The following is a 19,087-nucleotide window of genomic DNA, read 5'->3' as shown; positions in this document are numbered from 1 at the left end:
GAACCAGTGATCGATAATCCTAATTCTAGTTCAACACAACTGGCATATACAAGGGAACCAGTGGTCGACTTTATTCACTGATTTTTTTTTCCAGCTTTTTCGTTTCATTCATTTTTTTTTTACTAAACCCTTAGATAGAGCAACTTTCGAAAATCTAAGGAAATCCATATGAGTTATCAAGGTACATTAGTACCGTACGAACCCTTGTGGTTTGGGTGACTTTTTGATTTAGCAGGATTAAGTTCTAGTCCATGTTGGTAGGCTTTATCAAAGAATCATGAGGGGTTCCGGTAGAAACAATATGTGAAAAAGTCACAATATGTTGAATCGATTTTGTTTTAGCATAAAAGCATATGTGTTTCGACGGTTTTCAACTTTTGCTTGCAATTGTTAAAACCGATTTTCAACCTTTCTATGGTAAAGGTTGGTTGTTGTTATTCTTCTGTTTATGCATAAGGATGACAACATGATGATATTTCGATATCAATTCTCCCTGGACGAAGATGCAAACATATTGGAGAAGTGGATGCGAAATTTGAAGTAACAATCTTGTTAGTTAATTGTTTTCATGTTTAAGAAAATCCTGAGTTTATATCATATATATTTATTGCTTTTGCTTAACAAAATTTCGGTACAATTGATGTTATTCCGTGATGTGTGTGTGGATGTATGTGATTCAATTGGGTCCGGTTAAGAAAAACTATTGTTATCATGCTTTATGGTGTGGTATCAATTTTTTAGGCTTACAAAATTTCAGTACAATTGATGTTGTGTGTGATTCAATTTTTTACGGTTAAGAAAAACTATTGTTATCTTGCGTTTGTATGATATCAATTGTTTGGGCTTAAAAAATTTCGGTGCAATTGCGGTGCTTTTAATGTCTATGTTGTTTCAATTGCTTCCGGTTGAGGTGAATAATTATGCAATTTGATTTATGTTAGTTTGTATGAATTATTTATGGCTTAACGAAATAAAAGGTGTACGGGATGAGTTGTTTAGTCCAATTCGATTCCGGATAAGAGAAACTAAGTTAATTCTGATCTTAGTTAGATTTATTGAAGTGAGGTTTCGGTTATTCAAGTCTAATCGAATGCCTTAATAATAAATGCTAGTTACCTAACCTAGCACTTGTCTTTTTTAAAATTGAAAGGTCTAAGTTTATGGATAATTAGAACCTGATGAGAAAAATAGAGTTATCTTTATTTTGGTCTTATCGAATTAAGCGGTTGTTTTCGAACAATCGGTTTAGCAAAGGGACTAAGGTGCTTAGTTGATTTTTGTTTTGCTAAAATAAAGTGGAAAAATTTTTTCGGACAATTGTTTCCTTGGTAACATATCAAAATAAAACTACTTGTAGTTTCGGTTTTGATATTGGTTATCAGAACATTGTGTGTGGAACCCTCGTGCCCAACTCTACAGGTTGCAAGTATATTGAGATTTGTAATATTCTTTTCGTGTTTTCCTTTATTTTTTCGTTTCTTTGTCATTTTTGTGACAAAAAGAGGGAGAAATATATGTAGTAAACAGGTGATGCTGGCATTGATTTTATATTGATTGGTATCGCTAAGGAAAAGAACAATGGTGCTTGAACGTTTATCTAATGAAAGAGTGAATGCACAGACTAAGGGGGAGTAACATGTCATATGAATTGGTATAACAAAGACATGCGGATTGAATATCTACCTATCTTTCTTAGGGGGAGTATTAGCTTTTTTATTATAATGCCGCTGTTGCATTTTCAAGGATTGAATGTAAGCAGTTTCACTGTGCTGTTGGATTCGGGAATCAAGCTATGTGTAATGAATTCTTGTAATTTGTTTATCCATATGATGTAAGAGTTTTGTCACTAAAATTGACAAAGTGGGAGATTGTTGGAGCATTGCTCGGTTGAACCCACTATGTCAAGTTTGGTTGTCATATTTTAGTGAATCAAAACTCATGTTAAGAGTAGCTTGATTATGTACTAGAGTCAACTTCGTGTAGGTTAGCTTGAAAGTATTAGGATATGAGACATTACAAGTATTGCGAATACTTGAAGATGTGAAGAAGCAAGGATCTACAACGACAACAATCATCCTTCCACTTGAGGTTAGTGATATTTGACTTGAACTGTTTCATTCCCTAACGTACTTTCAAGTCATGCACATTAAAAACATAACTGCGAAGCATATTTGAACTCTAGATAGACATAGTATTAAGGAATACAATACGAGGTTTATTGCTTAACCATTAAACTTTGTAGATAAGACATCGCCATAATCATTTGAATGCTATTGCGATTATGTATGGGTATGAGGTGAGGATTTCATCCTAGGGAACAATGTTTTACATGTGTTCTAAGGAAGTAAGATCATAAACCTGTTTGCGAACCGAAAAAGGAAATTTCCATGTGTTATTGGTTTTTTTATTCATCGCATATCTTATGAACAACCCAAATCTGTGATTGAGTATAACCGCTCACAACTTGTTTGTGTTCTTGGTAGAACTATTCACAAAGGCCTGACTTATGTATTGGTATGACTGTTATTAGTGAAAGCGATCTTAAGTAATCACCTGAGATGGTATGATCAGGTCTGTGTTATGTCAGACCAAATTTAGGAAAGGGGAACCGATATTAGTAAGAGGTGCAATACATCACAAAGGGGAACCGATCCTTGTATGAGGTGCAGCAAGGTTTATAGTAGAAAGGGGAACCGATCCTATGGACATATGCAACACGTTTTTAGGAAAAAGAGAATCGATCCTATGGACATGTGCAACACATATAAGTTAGATACCATATATATGTGGGGAACCGGTCCTAGTACCTAGTCAACTGAATTTTTGGAAAGCTAGTGTGACTATGCATAGTACTCACATGGAGGTAGAACCGAAACTTGTTTTGGTAGAACCGTTAAACCCATGATTGTGATTGAATGTTTGTTTGATCAATCACATAGTTCTTGAAAGTCAGATGAACCAATTCTAAACTTGTTTGGAAGTGTGGAAAATCGGTTTCAAGGTTGTAAGTGTGAAAGAGAACTTACAAAGTAAGGATGTCGACATACTTTGAACACGTGCTGTGAATGTTTATTTCTTTAATTGTTCAAAGTTATTCCTTAATAGCTAAAGGAAGAAAATCCCAGGATCGAAACATTAGTAAGTTAAGAATCTTTTAATTAAGGTTATTAATTTCATTTTGTAGGGAAATACAAGAATTAGTAATGTGCATTTACTAATTAGATTTTCCGACAGATTTCGATCATTATATTTGGACAGAGCATTTCCAGGAATTACAGAAACTGAATTTGTGTTTTAATGAATATCTTGAGAATATTTTCGGTTTTGGAAATTCCTTGGTCTCCAAACTTCCTTGTCTATAAATACTTGAAGTTTTCCTTTCTAGGAAACTAATTCTTCGTAACAACAGACTTCCTTTTTTGTTGTTGTTACTGGTTAGCCGCCTATTCGGAGAGGAGAGTAACCTAATTAGGATAAATCTCTTCCGCCCGCTCATTTTTAAGTCTTCTTTGGGATTGAGAAGCTCTAGCGTGTACAGCTGGTGGGAAACTAGATAATTGCGGTTTATCTTTTGTTTTCGATTGATTTGATTGACTAACGGTGGTTTAAATCTGATTGCACCTAGTTTGTTTATGCTTGAGGATATTTTTTCTGATATAAGATTCACTCAAACTAGTTCAGAGTTTCGGCATGGATCTTTAGACCGTTGTTAGTTCTAAAGACGATCTTGTGATAATCCATTGTTAACAGACTCCGTTCTGTGCGTGATTGATCTCAAGAGATTCGAGTGATTGTGTGCAGATTTTTATTGAAGATTTAAGAAGAATTGAAGAAAAAGAAGATATTGAAGATCTGACTTGGGTTTATAATATTTGGTGTGCACAATACTTGTTTTGGTAAAAGAGGATCCAATTAATAATCGGTTTATCCTTGTGGTAGATTGGATTGATTAATTGAGTAGATCGGCATCAACAAAATCCTTTGTATTAAGAGTGTTGTTGGCTTAATCTTAAACGATTAATTCGGTAATTGAACATAAGATAGATCAAAGGACCTGACAAAGGAGTTTATGTTAAGATAAACGGAGGAGCCTTTGTCCGACTCATATCACTTGGTTGATTAGAGTTGATACCAAACAGATTTGTTGTTCCTTTACTGTTTGGAATACGAACCAAAAGAATTTTTCCAAGTACGTGACTTATTTATAAGTTGGAGGCGTGGGAATACAGACGAAAATAGGTGAACTATAGGTTTAATTGCTTGGTCTCAACTATACGAAGTTAGGTGTAATTTTTTGTAGCGGATTAATCCTGAGAGTATTCAATTCTGGACAAGGTCCCGGGGTTTTTCTGCATTTGCGGTTTCCTCGTTAACAAAATCTTGCTGTGTCATTTACTTTATATTTCCGCATAATAACGGTTTTATTATAATTAAAGTAAATTACACAAACTTTAATTCCTATTTACTTGATAATCAATCCTATTGTGTTTGGTTAAGTCCGAAACTTTGTATCAAGTAAACATACTTCGTTGTTTTATTTTCTCGGTCTCGTATCCATAGACGATCACACGAAGTTGAACCGATTAGTATCCAAGTGTCAATCAATTTAATCAACAACCAAAGGTTGGATTCGCAATTGATTGAACTTACGCATAACCTGTGATATTTCAATTATATAGAAAATATAATGCGGAAACTTCAAATGCAGAAAAACCTTGGGACCTAGTCCAGATTTGAACACCACACTGTATTAAGACGCTACAGACACTAGCCTACTCCAAGTTAACTTCAGACTAGAATGTAGTTGAGCCATAACCAATCTCACACTGATCAAGGTACAATCGCGTTCCTTGCGCCTCTAGAACTACGCCGGATTCTGCGCACTTGATTCCCTTAGCTGATCTCACCCACAACTAAGATTTGCTACGACCCAAAGTCGAAGACTTGATAAACCAATCTGTCTCACACAGAAAAGTCTATTGAATAAATAAATCTGTCTCCCACAGATATACCGATGAGTTTTGTTTCGTCTTTTGATAAATCAAGGTGAATAGTAACCAATTGATATACCAGACTTATATTCCTGAAGAACATCCTAGAAATATCAATCACCTCACAATAATCTTAATCGTATAGTGGCGAAACATGATATTGTGGAATCACAAACGATGATACAAAGAGTTTGTGACTACTTTATCTTGCCTATCGGAGAGTGAATCTCGAGCAAATCTTATAGAAGATAGTACTCAATCACGATAGAAAACAACAAAATCAGAATGCGCAACTACAGAGAAAATAGTTGGGCTTGGCTTCACAATACCATTGAAGTCTTCAAGTTGTTAACCTACAAAGTTTTAGAAAAACCTAAGGTTAAAGGAGAACCGACTCTAGTCGCAACTAGTATCACACAAGAGGTGTGGGGATTAGATTTCCCGGTTGCTAGAGTTCTCCCTTATATAGTCTTCAAATCAGGGTTTGCAATCAATGTTACCTTGGTAACAAAGCATTCAATATTCACTATTAGATGAAAACCTTATTAGACTCAAGCTAATATCTTTCAACCATTAGATCGAACTTAGCTTGTTACACACAAATGAAAAGTGACTTCATGTAGATATGAGTAACCATACCTAAACGTGTACACCTTTGTTGGCTCAACAATAGGTTAACCTAAGTTAGACATATGAATAATTTCATATCAACCTTATTCATCTTAACTATAACTAGTTCAAATGACTCAAATGAAACTATTTTTAGAGTTGTTCAATTGTTTATATTTTCATAGAAGTATACAAAACACAATTGAAGCAAAATCAATTTTGATTCACTCGAATCAATTCATGAACATCACAACGACGGTTTGCAAAATATTGCATTCCTTATTATATAAATGTATTAGTTCATGAGCAAACCGATTTTAGAACATAACCCACGCAAGTATGCAAACGGGTACGCATACCTAAGTAGCCGGACTTGGATTGTGGTCGCCAGTATGCAAACGGGTACGCATACTGTCGTACACTTCCAAACTTCAGTTGAATCCAGTACGCGTACAGGTACGCATACTATTGTACCAGGACTTCAATTGACTTTGCTAGTACGCGTACTCTAGCTCCTGGACTTTACCTGACCTCGCCAGTGCGCATACTGGTATGCATACTACATTCCGGTCTTGGATCAACACATATGCAAGTACGCATACTGTGCTTATAATTCAATTATGGTTAAGTGTTCTAAACTCCCATTTCAATCATTGAAACATTCTTAGAAGACGACAATAGCTGTCTCACACAAACTATTAATTTCAATGCAATTTTCAAGTGATCGAATGATCAATACGAAATATTCCAAGTCTACATCAAATGATTATCTCACACAAATCATGTAAGATGTTACTAGGTGATTTTCACATGATCATCTTTTGACTTTCGTCAAGAATATAAGATGAACTTGGTTAAAGCGAAATCTTACCAACACATATTTCGGGAAATATGTAAGCAAGTTAAACTCAACTCGAAATATCAAATGTGTATAATAGAAGTCTATATAGCTATAAGAATTTTGTATAAAATAGTAGATAGAATTTTGAGTGATAAATGAGCTCAAGTGTCCACATACCTTTTGTTGATGAAGTTCCACAACTCCCCTTAATAGTTCTTTGTCTTTGATCGATGAATGTCGTGAAGTCTAATGCTCAACTACACTTTCTATCCTAATCCGAGACTTAGTATAAGTAGACTAGAAATCAAGACTTATAGTTTTGGCAACTAAACTTGACAACAAGCTTGAGATAGCAACGCTTGTGAGTTTGACCAAGCAGTACTCTAATAGAAGCGTCAATTCTTGTGCTATAATCACTAACGGTTAGTGAGATTGCAAACAAGTAAGAGTTGGATTTTTACCATTTTTATAATCGCATATCCTTTTTAGTTGATTTGAGCATCTTTACCATTCAATTGTTGTGCTTAAATTCCATTACTTCGCTGAAATTTGCATCTTATATGAATGATAGAAGTATAGTATGAATTTCATAGATACTATGCAGAGATGTCAGTCGATATCTATGATAATATTTCAATTGATAATGAAGAAGAATGATCAATAATTAAGAATATGTAGAATATGGATGATGAATTCATTGTAATTCAGTATAGACCCGTAAAATGTCTTCTAGGTTACGCGTTTCGGCTTCTCATAAATCCCAGAGACATTACTCAGAGAAAGTTGGTATCTCCTCAAAATATATTTCGTTCATGTCTGCAAGGAGGAAATTATTCTACTTTACTCATAGAATTTAATCTTGATCGAAGGCCTCTAAAAAACTTCTCTAGATGGACAAGAAATATTCTAGATCACGACCATGTTCGAGAAATGTTAGTCAGTGCACAAATAATTGAGGCCGCCAGGGATGCTAGAGACTTGTTCGTTTATCATGATGCGCGAGGTATGATATCTCTGCTCTCTCGCTGGTGCATTCCTACTCAACTTTCATATGCAGATGGGGAGAGTTCACTATCACATTGGAGGATGTAACAGTCTTGTTGCATCCTCCTGTTACGGGTAATCTTCCTGGAAGGCTCTCAGCGGAAGAAATCACGATGTCTGAAGTCTTGAAAAATAAGATGCAGGATATCAACAAAGCATATGACAATTGTTATACTCAATGTTTGAAGTAGTGATGGCCGATAAAGAAGGATCCTAATAGACCTGCAAATATCACATTGATCATTGCTGCTTTCTTGTCTTTGTGCTTGTCTAGAAAGAAAGTTTCAATAACTATGCGCATACTTCTCGTAGTGTCTTGCAAGGGCCATGTATTGATGCACGTCATACTTTCTCTGAAGAAGACAATGCTAGGATTTTTCGCTGGTCGACTAAGCAATCTCGGTCCAACATATGGCTCATCCATCTGTTGGACAATGAATCGAAATTTAATTTCCGCCCATGGCTGTCCGTTTCTCTTTTTTTTTTTCTTATAAGTTGATCAATTTTAATGCTTAAAAGAACATCATTTTAAAATCCGGTGCAGACCTTAATGGTGGTGAAAGATCTTTTTTACTGAGGTCTGCGTCATTACGTGTTAGCGGACACTGGGTCAGAATTTGTGCACTTCGGGTTTGGTTATCTTTCTCTTGTGTTTTTGGAGGAGCCTCGGACATTGGAGAAGCATGTTTGTGTTGATGTGTCTCATCTTTACTTTTACTTCCTTCAACTATAACATTCGTGGAAGATTGGAGATTGTATTGCTTGTAAACCAGGTGTCTACTACCTCGAGCTCGACGTGGTTCCTCGACTTTTGTAGTCTTTGCTCTTTCCAGTAATGTAGTTGAAGTATATGTTGATCATTTGGATGCTTCATGAAGTTCTGAGAAAGTATGGAATCAGAGATTTTCCAATAAGGCTCTGTAGACCGGGATCATTCCATTGATGCATAAGTCTTCAAGTTGTTGCTCAGTGACATTTGGATCATGACAATTCAAATCTTGAACTCTGAACCTTTTAACATAATCATTGGGATGTTCGTTGTTCCTATGAAACATCTTTCCCAGATCAGAGAGGGTGAATTATTCTGAAACGAAGAAGTATTTTCTGTAAAAAACATTAATCATTTCTCTCCAACTGGTAATGCTTCCTGGTGCAATGTTATTGTACCATGTGTATGCTCTACGTGTCAGAGACTTAGAAAATTCCTTCAGACGGACAACGTGGTTGTATTCGTGCTCTTACAAGAATCATAAAATATGCTCTGGGCATTGCCAGTCCCATCTTAAAGTGTTGGAGAAGTGTAACCTTTCGGAAGAGAAACTATCTACATAGCAGAGGTATATGGAGGTTGGTGACGATGAACAATGATGTCTTATCCTCCCCACGATTCTCCAAAAACCGCTTCAAATTTTTATGAGTGATGAAAGTTGATGGTTTCCTTGCTTGTGGGTTATCAGTAGTGTTAGAGCATTTCTCGGTTGAACCCACCAAGCGTTGGTATGTCAAGTTTGGTTGTCATATTTTAGTGAATCAAAACTCATGTTAAGAGTCGCTTGATTATGTACTAGAGTCAACTTCGTATAGGTTAGCTTGAAAGTATTAGGATATGAGACATTACAAGTATTGCGAAGACTTGAAGATGTGCATTCTTTGAAGCTTCTGTCCATTATTCTCTAATAATAATAATCCATTGATGCAACCTTCCTCGTTATTTTCAAGACCATCTTAATCAATTTGATTCATTTTGGAGAAAGCGATAAAGATTAGTATATCAGAATTCATTTTTCTGAATCATAATATTTATTAAGTTATACCTTATTTAGATGCTGTAGAAATTTCGTTCCTATCCTGTATTAAAATATATTATGCACTCTGCTCATGCTGTATTTGTTCCTTGCTTTCAGATAGAAGAACAATTCGAAAATGGTGAATCTGCTGAAATTTCGTCCAACTCTTTCAGTGAGAATGAAACCCATAGAAACGAAAATTGGGATGCCACTTCAGATGCAAGCCAAAATAACCTAGTGAGTAGCTTTGCTGAGAAAGCAATGTCTGTTGCAGCTCCTGTGGTACCTACTACGAGTGATGGTGCTGTGGATCAGGATAGGTCAAGGCATTTGTATTTAACTCCTACGTTTTTCTCATTTTTTATATAACTAATGTCACTTGAATATTGTGTACAGGTTGGTAGCAATTCTGGCAGAGTGGGGACAAAGGGGTGGAATGTTAAGACTGGTTGGGAAGCTTGCTTTACTTTGGGGTGGCCTACGCGGTGCTATGAGCTTGACTGACAGACTTATTTCATTCTTACACATTTCAGAGCGCCCCTTGCCTCAGAGGTAACTTGTCTACAACAACAACAATCATCCTTCCAGTTGAGGTTAGTGATATTTGACTTGAACTGTTTCGTTCCCTAACGTATCTTTCAAGTCGTGCATATTGAAAACATAACTGTGAAGCATATTTGAACTCTAGATAGACATAGTATTAAGGAATACAATACGAAGTTTATTGCTTAACCATTAAAATTTTTAGATAAGACATCGCTATAATCATTTAAATGCTATTGTGATTATGTATGGGTATGAGGTGAGGATTTCATCCTAGGGAACAATGTTTTACATGTGTTCTAAGGAAGTAAGTTCATAAACCTGTTTGTGAACCGAAAAGGAAATTGCCAGGTATTATTGGTTTTGTTATTCATTGCATATCTTATGAACAACCAATATGTGTGATTGAGTATAACCGCTCACAACTTGTTTGTATTCTTGGTAGAACAATTCACAAAGGCCTGACTTATGTATTGGTATGACTTTTATTAGTGAAACCAATCTTAAGTAATCACCTGAGATGGTATGATCGGGTTTGTGTTATGTATGACCAAATTTAGGAAAGGGGAACCGATCCAAGTAAGAGGTGCAGTACATCACAAAGGGGAACCGATCCTTGTATGAGGTGCAACAAGGTTTATAACAGAAAGGGGAACCAATCCCATGGACATGTGAAACACGTTTTTAGGAAAAGAGAAACCGATCCTATGGACATGTGCAACACATATAAGTTAGATACCATATATATGTGGGGAACCGAACCTAGTACCTAGTCAACCGAGTTTTGGAAAGCTAGTGTGACTTTGCACATTAGTCATATGGAGGTAGAACCGAAACTTGTTTTGGTAGAACCGTTAAACCCATGATTGTGATTGAATGTTTGTTTGATCAATTGCATAGTTCTTGAAAGTCAGATGAACCAATTCCAAACTTGTTTCGAAGTGTGGCAAATCGGTTTCAAGGTTGTAAGTGTGAAATAGAACTTACAAAGTAAAGATTTCGACATACTTTGAACACGTGTTGTGAATGTTTATTTCTTTAATTGTTCAAAGTTATTCTTTAACATCTAAAGGAAGAAAATCCCAGGATCGAAACATAAGTAAGTTAAGAATCTTTTAATTAAGGTTATTAATTTCATTTTGTAGGGAAATACAAGAATTAGTAATGTGCATTTACTAATTATATTTTTCGAGAGGTTTCGATCATTATTTTTGGACAGAGCATTTCCAGAAATTATGGAAACCGAATTTGCACTTTAATAAATATCTTGAGAATATTTTCGGTTTTTGAAATTCCTTGGTGTCCAAACTTCCTTGTCTATATATACTTGAAGTTTGTCTTTCTAGCAAACCAATTCTTCGTAACAACAGACTTCCTCTTTTGTTGTTGTTACTGGTGTATCCGCCTATCCGGAGAGGAGAGTAACCTAATTAGGCGAAATCTCTTACGGACGCTCAGTTTAAAGTCTTATTTGGGATTGAGAAGCTCTAGTGTGTACTGTTGGTGGGAAACTAGATAATTGCGGTTTATCTTTTATTTTCGATTGATTTGATTGACTAATGGTGGTTGAAATATGATTGCACCTAGTTTGTTTATGCTTGAGGATATTCTCTTCAGATATAAGATTCACTCAAAATAGTTCAGAGTTTCGACAAGGTTCTTTAGACTGCTGTTAGTTCTAAAGACGATCTTGTGAGAATCCATTGTTAACAGACTCCGTTCTGTGCGTGATTGATCACAAGAGATTCAAGTGATTGTGTGCATGTTTTTATTGAAGATTTAAGAAGATTTGAAGACAGAGAATATATTAAAGATATGACTTGGGTTTATAATCTTTGGTGTGCACATTACTTGTTTTGGTAAAAGTGGATCCAATTAATAATCGGTTTACCCTTGTGGTAGATTGGATTGATTAATTGAGTAGATCGGCATCAACACAATTCTTTGGATTAAGGGTGTTGTTGGATTAATCTTAAACGATTACTTAGGTAATTGAACATAAGAAAGATATAAGGACCTGACGAATGAGTTTATGTTAAGATAAACGGAAGAGCCTTTGTCCGACTCATATCACTTGGTTGAATAGAGTTGATACCAAACAGATTTGTTGTTCCTTTACTGTTTGAAATACGAACCAAAGGAATTGTTCCAAGTACGTGACCTATTTATAAGTTGGAGGCGTGGGAATACAGACGGAACTAGATGAACTATAGGTTTAGTTGCTTTGTCTCAACTATACGAAGTTAGGTGTAATTTTGTGTAGTGGCTTAATCCTGAGAGTATCCAATTCTGGACAAGGTCCCGGGGTTTTTCTGCATTTGCGGTTTCCTCGTTAACAAAATCTTGTTGTGTCATTTACTTTATGTTTGCCCATTATAATTGTTTTATTATAATTAAAGTAAATTACATAAACGTTAATTCCTATTTACTTGATAAGTGAATCGTATTGTATTTGGTTAAGTCCGAACCTTTTTATCAAGTAACATACTTCATTGTTGTATTGTCTCGATCTAGTTTCCATAGACGATCACAGGAAGTGTGAAATGATTAGTTGTATTGTCTCGACTCAGTCCATAGACAATCACTTTCGTAGAAAGGACTTATAGGTAGGAAAAGTTTTAGCTTGTGGTATATTTGGGTACCCACTCCATTTCAATTGGTATTGGAGCAGGAAAACACGAAAATATCTAAAAATCCGTGTTTGATGCGATCCAACCTATAAGATATGGGCCAAGGCAAAGTTAAGCGAGAGCGAAAACTAAAGAAATGCTCATTTAACGTATCACAAGACTTTGAAAGTTATGATTTTAAGAAATGCGTAAAAGGAGCTTCTTCATCAAGTTCTACTTGTTCTTCTGAGAATAAGTCTGAAGGTTCTCTAGAGGAGATTAAGTTAATCACTGTATTCACAATCAATGATTCAGACTCCGTTTTTTTTTTTTTTTTTTGATAACAAGATATCCTTGAGTTTTATACTGGAGATTTCTGATGAAAGATCAAGTGTAATAACATCTGAACAAAAGGAATTGAGCAAACAATTTCTTATTTGTTCTAATGATCTTCTTTCAACACTTTAAAGAGAATGAAATTTAACTTTAAAGTTTGAAAATCTCAATGAAAAACATAACTTGCTGGAACAAGAATACTCATAACAATTGCTTATTTACAAAAAGGTATTTGAAGAAAACCAGGATGATTCTAAAGCAATTAAAATTGAATGAGGATGTATCAAAAACACAAGAAGTTTAGGGAAGATACCTCTCAACAAATGCAGGGTATTGAAGAAAAACTTGTTGAATCTGATGCAAGGATTAACTCTCAACAAAAGAGTTTCGAAGAGAAGGAAGGGGAATATGTCTCACAAGAAAAACGCCTTGAGGATGATCTAGTTAATTCTCTTGATAAAATCAAGATGTTGGAAGAAGAAAATTTGGAACTAAAAAAATCCAATGAAAGCTCAAACAAGTTATCCTCAATGTTAGAAGCAAGTAGAAATCATCGTGATATACGAGGATTGGTCTATAAGGGAATAAATGCTTCAAATATTAGAAAAGAGGTAAAAGTTGTTAAAGCTACAAATTCTTCTCAACCAGAGGCTTCCACTGATGAAAAATATGCTCATATTCTTGTAAAGAAGAAAAGTCTGTCAAGCCTAAGAATAGTGTTCAACCAGCAATAATCAAAGAAAGCTTTTCTACTAATGGGAAGAAAGCAAAAACGTTGAACAAAGATAAGAAGAAGAAGAATAAAACTCGTCGAGATCCAATGCAAGAGGATCCACAAAAACATTAAACTCATACTTCGTATATTTATACTAAGCATTGTCTTTATTGTGGTAATAAAGGATATTTGCAATGGGGATGCAAAGTTCGTAAGATGCAAGATGAACGTTCTTTTATATCAAACAAATTGGCTAAGTTTTCTCCTCATAAGAACTCATATAGTTATTGCCCTAAGTTTAGGCAAAAGAATTATTATAATGATAGTTCAAATTTTGCATATCACTCGACAAGGTCATCTCATGAAATACCCAATTATAGAAAGAGAGATGACGTTTCAAATGAAAAGACAAGATATGATGTTCAAAATTGGAGAAAGGATGTTTCACAAAGTATTCAAAAGGAAAATCTTCCTAATGGTATGAAGGAGAAAGCTTCTCCCGCGAAAACCAACTCTAAATGGGTCTCGAAGTCCTCCATATCCAAGAAGGGACCAAAAGTTAGTCACAAGAGTGACTCTCAGCTGTTAATTGTTGGCGACAATAATTACAAGTCTTCTTGAAAGTCCAAAGAAATACATTATGTTTGAAATCTCTTGTACTAGTAAAGGTTGTGATAATTACACTCTACATCACAAGTCAAAGAAGAAAAACAAGAGATGGAACAAGAGACAAAAAACCAAGCAAGAGGTCAAGAATGATGATTCCGTCTTAGTCACTCGTGACGAACAAGACAAGTATCAACTCAACACAACCTAGTTGTGTTAGAATGTGCATACTCACCTTGGTTCTCAATGAAAGGTGAGGAAGCACATAAAACTGAGCACATGATCTCTCGATTATTATATGACTAATTAACATCTTTAGGAGATTTCTTTTCTTCTATGCTCATAATTTCTCTATCTATATTCGGGTTTTGAAAGAAACGGTAATTGTGAATTTATGATGTTGATATCTTCTGATCATATATGTGTAGCTCTTGTTTTTACGGTTAAAACGAGCCAAAAATCACTGAATTCGGACATCATATGCAAAAGTTATGTCGAAAACAGTTTAATGTTATGATCTGTCACAAGTAACTCTTGGGAACCGATCCTAGTACCCTGTCATAGTGAGGGAACCGATCCTAGTACCATGTCATGGTGAGGGAACCGATCCTATTACCATGTCATGGTGAGGGAACCAATCCTAGTGAGAGGTCCCCTTACGAATAAGTGTAAAAACAATTTTGCGCATAACTTCTTCGTCCGAACTCGGAATGACCTCATTCTTTTTGAGTTGGTTTCATAATTCAATTTCATAAAAGGTTGAGGTAATTTAAATACTTTATTTTATGTTGAATATTTATGGTGTATTGCACAGTGATTTATGGGATGTTTGATTTCGGTTTTACTACCTTGATATTCGATCTCATATATTGTGAACCCTTGTGGTTTGGGTGACTTTTTGATTTAGCAGGATTAAGTTCTAGCCAATGTTGGTAGGCTTTATCAAAGAATCATGAGGGGTTCTGGTAGAAACAATATGTGAAAAAGTCACAATATGTTGAATCGGTTTTGGTTTAGCATAAAAGCATATGTGTTTCGACGGTTTTCAACTTTTGCTTGCAATTCTTAAAACCGATTTTCTACCTTTCTCTGGTAAAGGTTGGTTGTTGTTATTCTTTTGTTTATGCATAAGGATGACAACATGATGATATTTCGATATCAATTCTTCCTGGACGAAGATGCAAACATATTGGAGAAGTGGATGCAAAATTTGAGGTAACAATCTTGTTAGTTAATTGCTTTCCTGTTTAAGAGAAGCCTGAGTTTATATCATATATAATTATTTCTTTTGCTTAACAAAATTTCGGTACAATTGATGTTTGTTCCATGATGTGTATGTGGATGTGTGTGATTCAATTGGTTCCAGTTAAAAAAAAACTATTGTTATATTGCTTCGTTATGTGGTATCAAATGTTTTGGCTTACAAAATTTCGGTATATTGATGTTGTGTGTGATTCAATTGGTTCAGGTTAAGAAAAACTATTTTTATCTTGCATTTGTATGGTATCAATTGTTTAGGCTTAAAAAATTTCGGAGCAATTGCGGTGTTTTTAATGTCTGTGTTGTTTCAATTGCTTTCGGTTGAGGTGAATAATTATGCAAGTTGATTTATGTTAGTTCGTATGAATTATTTATGGATTATAGTCCAATTCTATTTCGGATAAGAGAAACTAAGTTAATTCTGATCTTAGTTAGACTTATTGAAGTGAGGTTTCGGTTATTCAAGTCTAATCGAATGCCTTAACAAGAAATGCTAGTTAACAAACCTAGTACTTGTCTTGTTTAAAATTGAAAGTTCTAAGTTTATGGATAATAATAACCTGATGTGAAAAATAGAGTTATCTTTATTTTGGTCTTATCAAATTAAGCGGTTGTTTTTGAACAATCGGTTTAGCAACGGGACTAAGGTGCTTAGTTGATTTGTGTTTTGCTAAACTAAAGTGGAAAAATTATTTCAGACAATTGTTTCCTTGGTAACATATCAAAATAAAACTACTTGTAGTTTCGGTTTTGATATTGGTTATCAAAACATGATGTGTAGAACCCTCGTGCCTAAATCTACAGGTTGCAAGTCTATTGAGATTTGTAAGATTCTTTTCCTGTTGTCCTTTATTTTTTCGTTTCTTTGTCATTTTTGTGAAAAAAAGGGGGAGAAATATATGGAGTAAACAGGTGATATTGGCATTGATTTTATATTGATTGGTATCGCTAAGGAAAAGAACAGTGGTGCTTGAACGTTTATCTAACGAAAGAGTGAAAGCACAGACTAAGGGGGAGTAACATGTCATATGAATTGGTATAACAAAGACGTGAGGATTGAATATCTACCTATGTTCCTTAGGGGGGTATTAGCTTTGTTATTCTAATGATGCTGTTGCATTTTCAAGGATTGAATGTAAGCAGCTTTACTGTGCTGTTGGATTCGGGAATCAAGCGTATGTGTAATGAATTCTTGTAATTTTTTTATCCATATGATGTAAGAGTTTTGTCACTAAAATTGACAAAGGGGATATTGTTAGAGCATTGCTCGATTGAACCCACCAAGCATTGGTATGTCAAGTTTGGTTGTCATATTTTAGTGAATCAAAACTCATGTTAAGAGTCGCTTGATTATGTACTAGAGTCAACTTCGTATAGGTTAGCTTGAAAGTATTAGGATATGAGACATTACAAGTATTGCGAAGACTTGAAGATGTGAAGAATCAAGGAGCTACAACGACAACAATCATTCTTCCACTTGAGGTTAGTGATATTTGACTTGAACTGTTTCATTCCCTAATGTATCTTTCAAGTCGTGCATATTGAAAACATAACTGCGAAGCATATTTGAACTCTAGATAGACATAGTATTAAGGAATACAATACGAGGTTTATTTCTTAACCATTAAACTTTGTAGATAAGACATCGCCATAATCATTTGAATGTTATTATGATTATGTATGGGTATGAGGTGAGGATTTCATCCTAGGGAACAATTTTTTACATGTGTTCTAAGGAAGTAAGTTCATAAACCTGTTTGCAAACCGAAAAAGGAAATTGCCAGGTGTTATTGGTTTTGTTATTCATTGCATATCTTATGAACAACCAATATGTGTGATTGAGTATAACCGTTCATAACTTGTTTGTGTTCTTGGTAGAACTATTCACAAAGGCCTGACTTATGTATTGGTATGACTTTTATTAGTGAAACCGATCTTAAGTAATCACCTGAGATGGTATGATCGGGTTTGTGTTATGTCTGACCAAATTTAGGAAAGGGGAACCGATCCTAGTAAGAGGTGCAGTACATCACAAAAGGGAACCGATCCTTCTATGAGGTGCAACAAGGTTTATAGCATAAAGGGGAACCGATCCTATGGACATGTGCAACACGTTTTTAGGCAATGGGGAACCGATCCTATGGATATGTGCAAAACATATACGTTAGATACCATATATATGTGGGGAACCGATCATAGTACCTAGTCAACCGAATTTTTGGAAAGCTAGTGTGACTATGTACAATACTCACATGGAGGTAGAACCGAAACTTGTTTTGGTAGAACCGTTAAACCCATGATTGTGATTGAATGTTTGTTTGATCAATCACATAGTTACTGAAAGTCAAATAAATCAATTCTAAAATTGTTTGGAAGTGTGGCAAATCGGTTTCAAGGTTGTAAGTGTGAAAGAGAACTTACAAAGTAAGGATGTCGACTTACTTTGAACACGTGTTGTGAATGTTTATTTCTTTAATTGTTCAAAGTTATTTCTTAATAACTAAAGGAAGAAAATCCCAGGATCGAAACATAAGTAAGTTAAGAATCTTTTAATTAAGGTTATTAATTTCATTTTGTAGGGAAATACAAGAATTAGTAATGTGCATTTACTAATTATATTTTCCGCGAGATTTCGATCATTATTTTTGGACAGAGCATTTCCAGGAATTATGGAAACCGAATTTGTGCTTTAATGAATATCTTGAGAATATTTTTTCGGTTTTGGAAATTCCTTGGTGTCCAAACTTCCTTGTCTATAAATACTTGAAGTTTGCATTTCTAGTAAACTAATCCTTGATAATAACATACTACCTCTTTTGTTGTTGTTACATGTGTAGCCGCCTATTCGGAGAGGAGAGTAACCTAATTAGGAAAAATCTCTTATGGCCGCTCAGTTTAAAGTCTTCTTTGGGATTGAGAATCTCTTGCGTGTACCGTTGGTGGGAAACTAGATAAATGTGGTTTATCTTTTGTTTTCGATTGATTTGATTGACTAACGGTGGTTGAAATCTGATTGCACCTAGTTTGTTTATGCTTGAGGATTTTCTATTCCGACATAAGATTCACTCAAACTAGTTCAGAGTTTCGGCAGGGATTGATAGGATCCGGAGATGCCTATATGTGATAACCGCAATCGCACGGCGTCTAACTAGTAGACAACGACAAGTACGGGTCGTTCCCACGAGGAGCGGTGGAAATACTGTAATCAATAATTCTGATCAGCTAACCACAAATGTTGATTTTGGATCTTTGGAGTGAAAACAAAAACTCAATTAAACTAAAATAAATATGATAAGAGAGAGCGTCGGTAACCAGGGTCAATGGATTCCACTACTATTTCTAATTGAGTACCGAAAAGAATTCGAATTCCAAATATGAGTTTATATATTTTTTCAATTGCAACACCTATTGTTGGTATAACTTTCTCTAATATGACTTGCATCTCCGAAGTATAACCCATCAAAGTATTCCAAGCATGGGCTATCAAATTATAATGACAAGAAAATTATTGAAAAGATAATTTGTAGATTGAAAATTGTTATTTGCCTCGTCTAAGTATAACTCATCAAATGATTTAACCTAAGCATGGATTATCAAATACTATAACAAATTGAATTGCAAAACTATCACATTTAAGCATTTAGGCTTTTGTATCGTACAAAGCCGGTGAGACAACTACACATATTCTTTACAAAATTAATAAACCATGATTATTGGATTTCCAGATTCATTTTCATAGCCTAATA

Source organism: Papaver somniferum, chromosome 10 (assembly GCF_003573695.1).
Source record: "Papaver somniferum cultivar HN1 chromosome 10, ASM357369v1, whole genome shotgun sequence".
NCBI classification, from domain to species: Eukaryota; Viridiplantae; Streptophyta; class Magnoliopsida; order Ranunculales; family Papaveraceae; genus Papaver; species Papaver somniferum.
The sequence above is the reverse complement of the archived record's forward strand: the minus strand, read 5'-3'. Positions refer to the sequence as shown.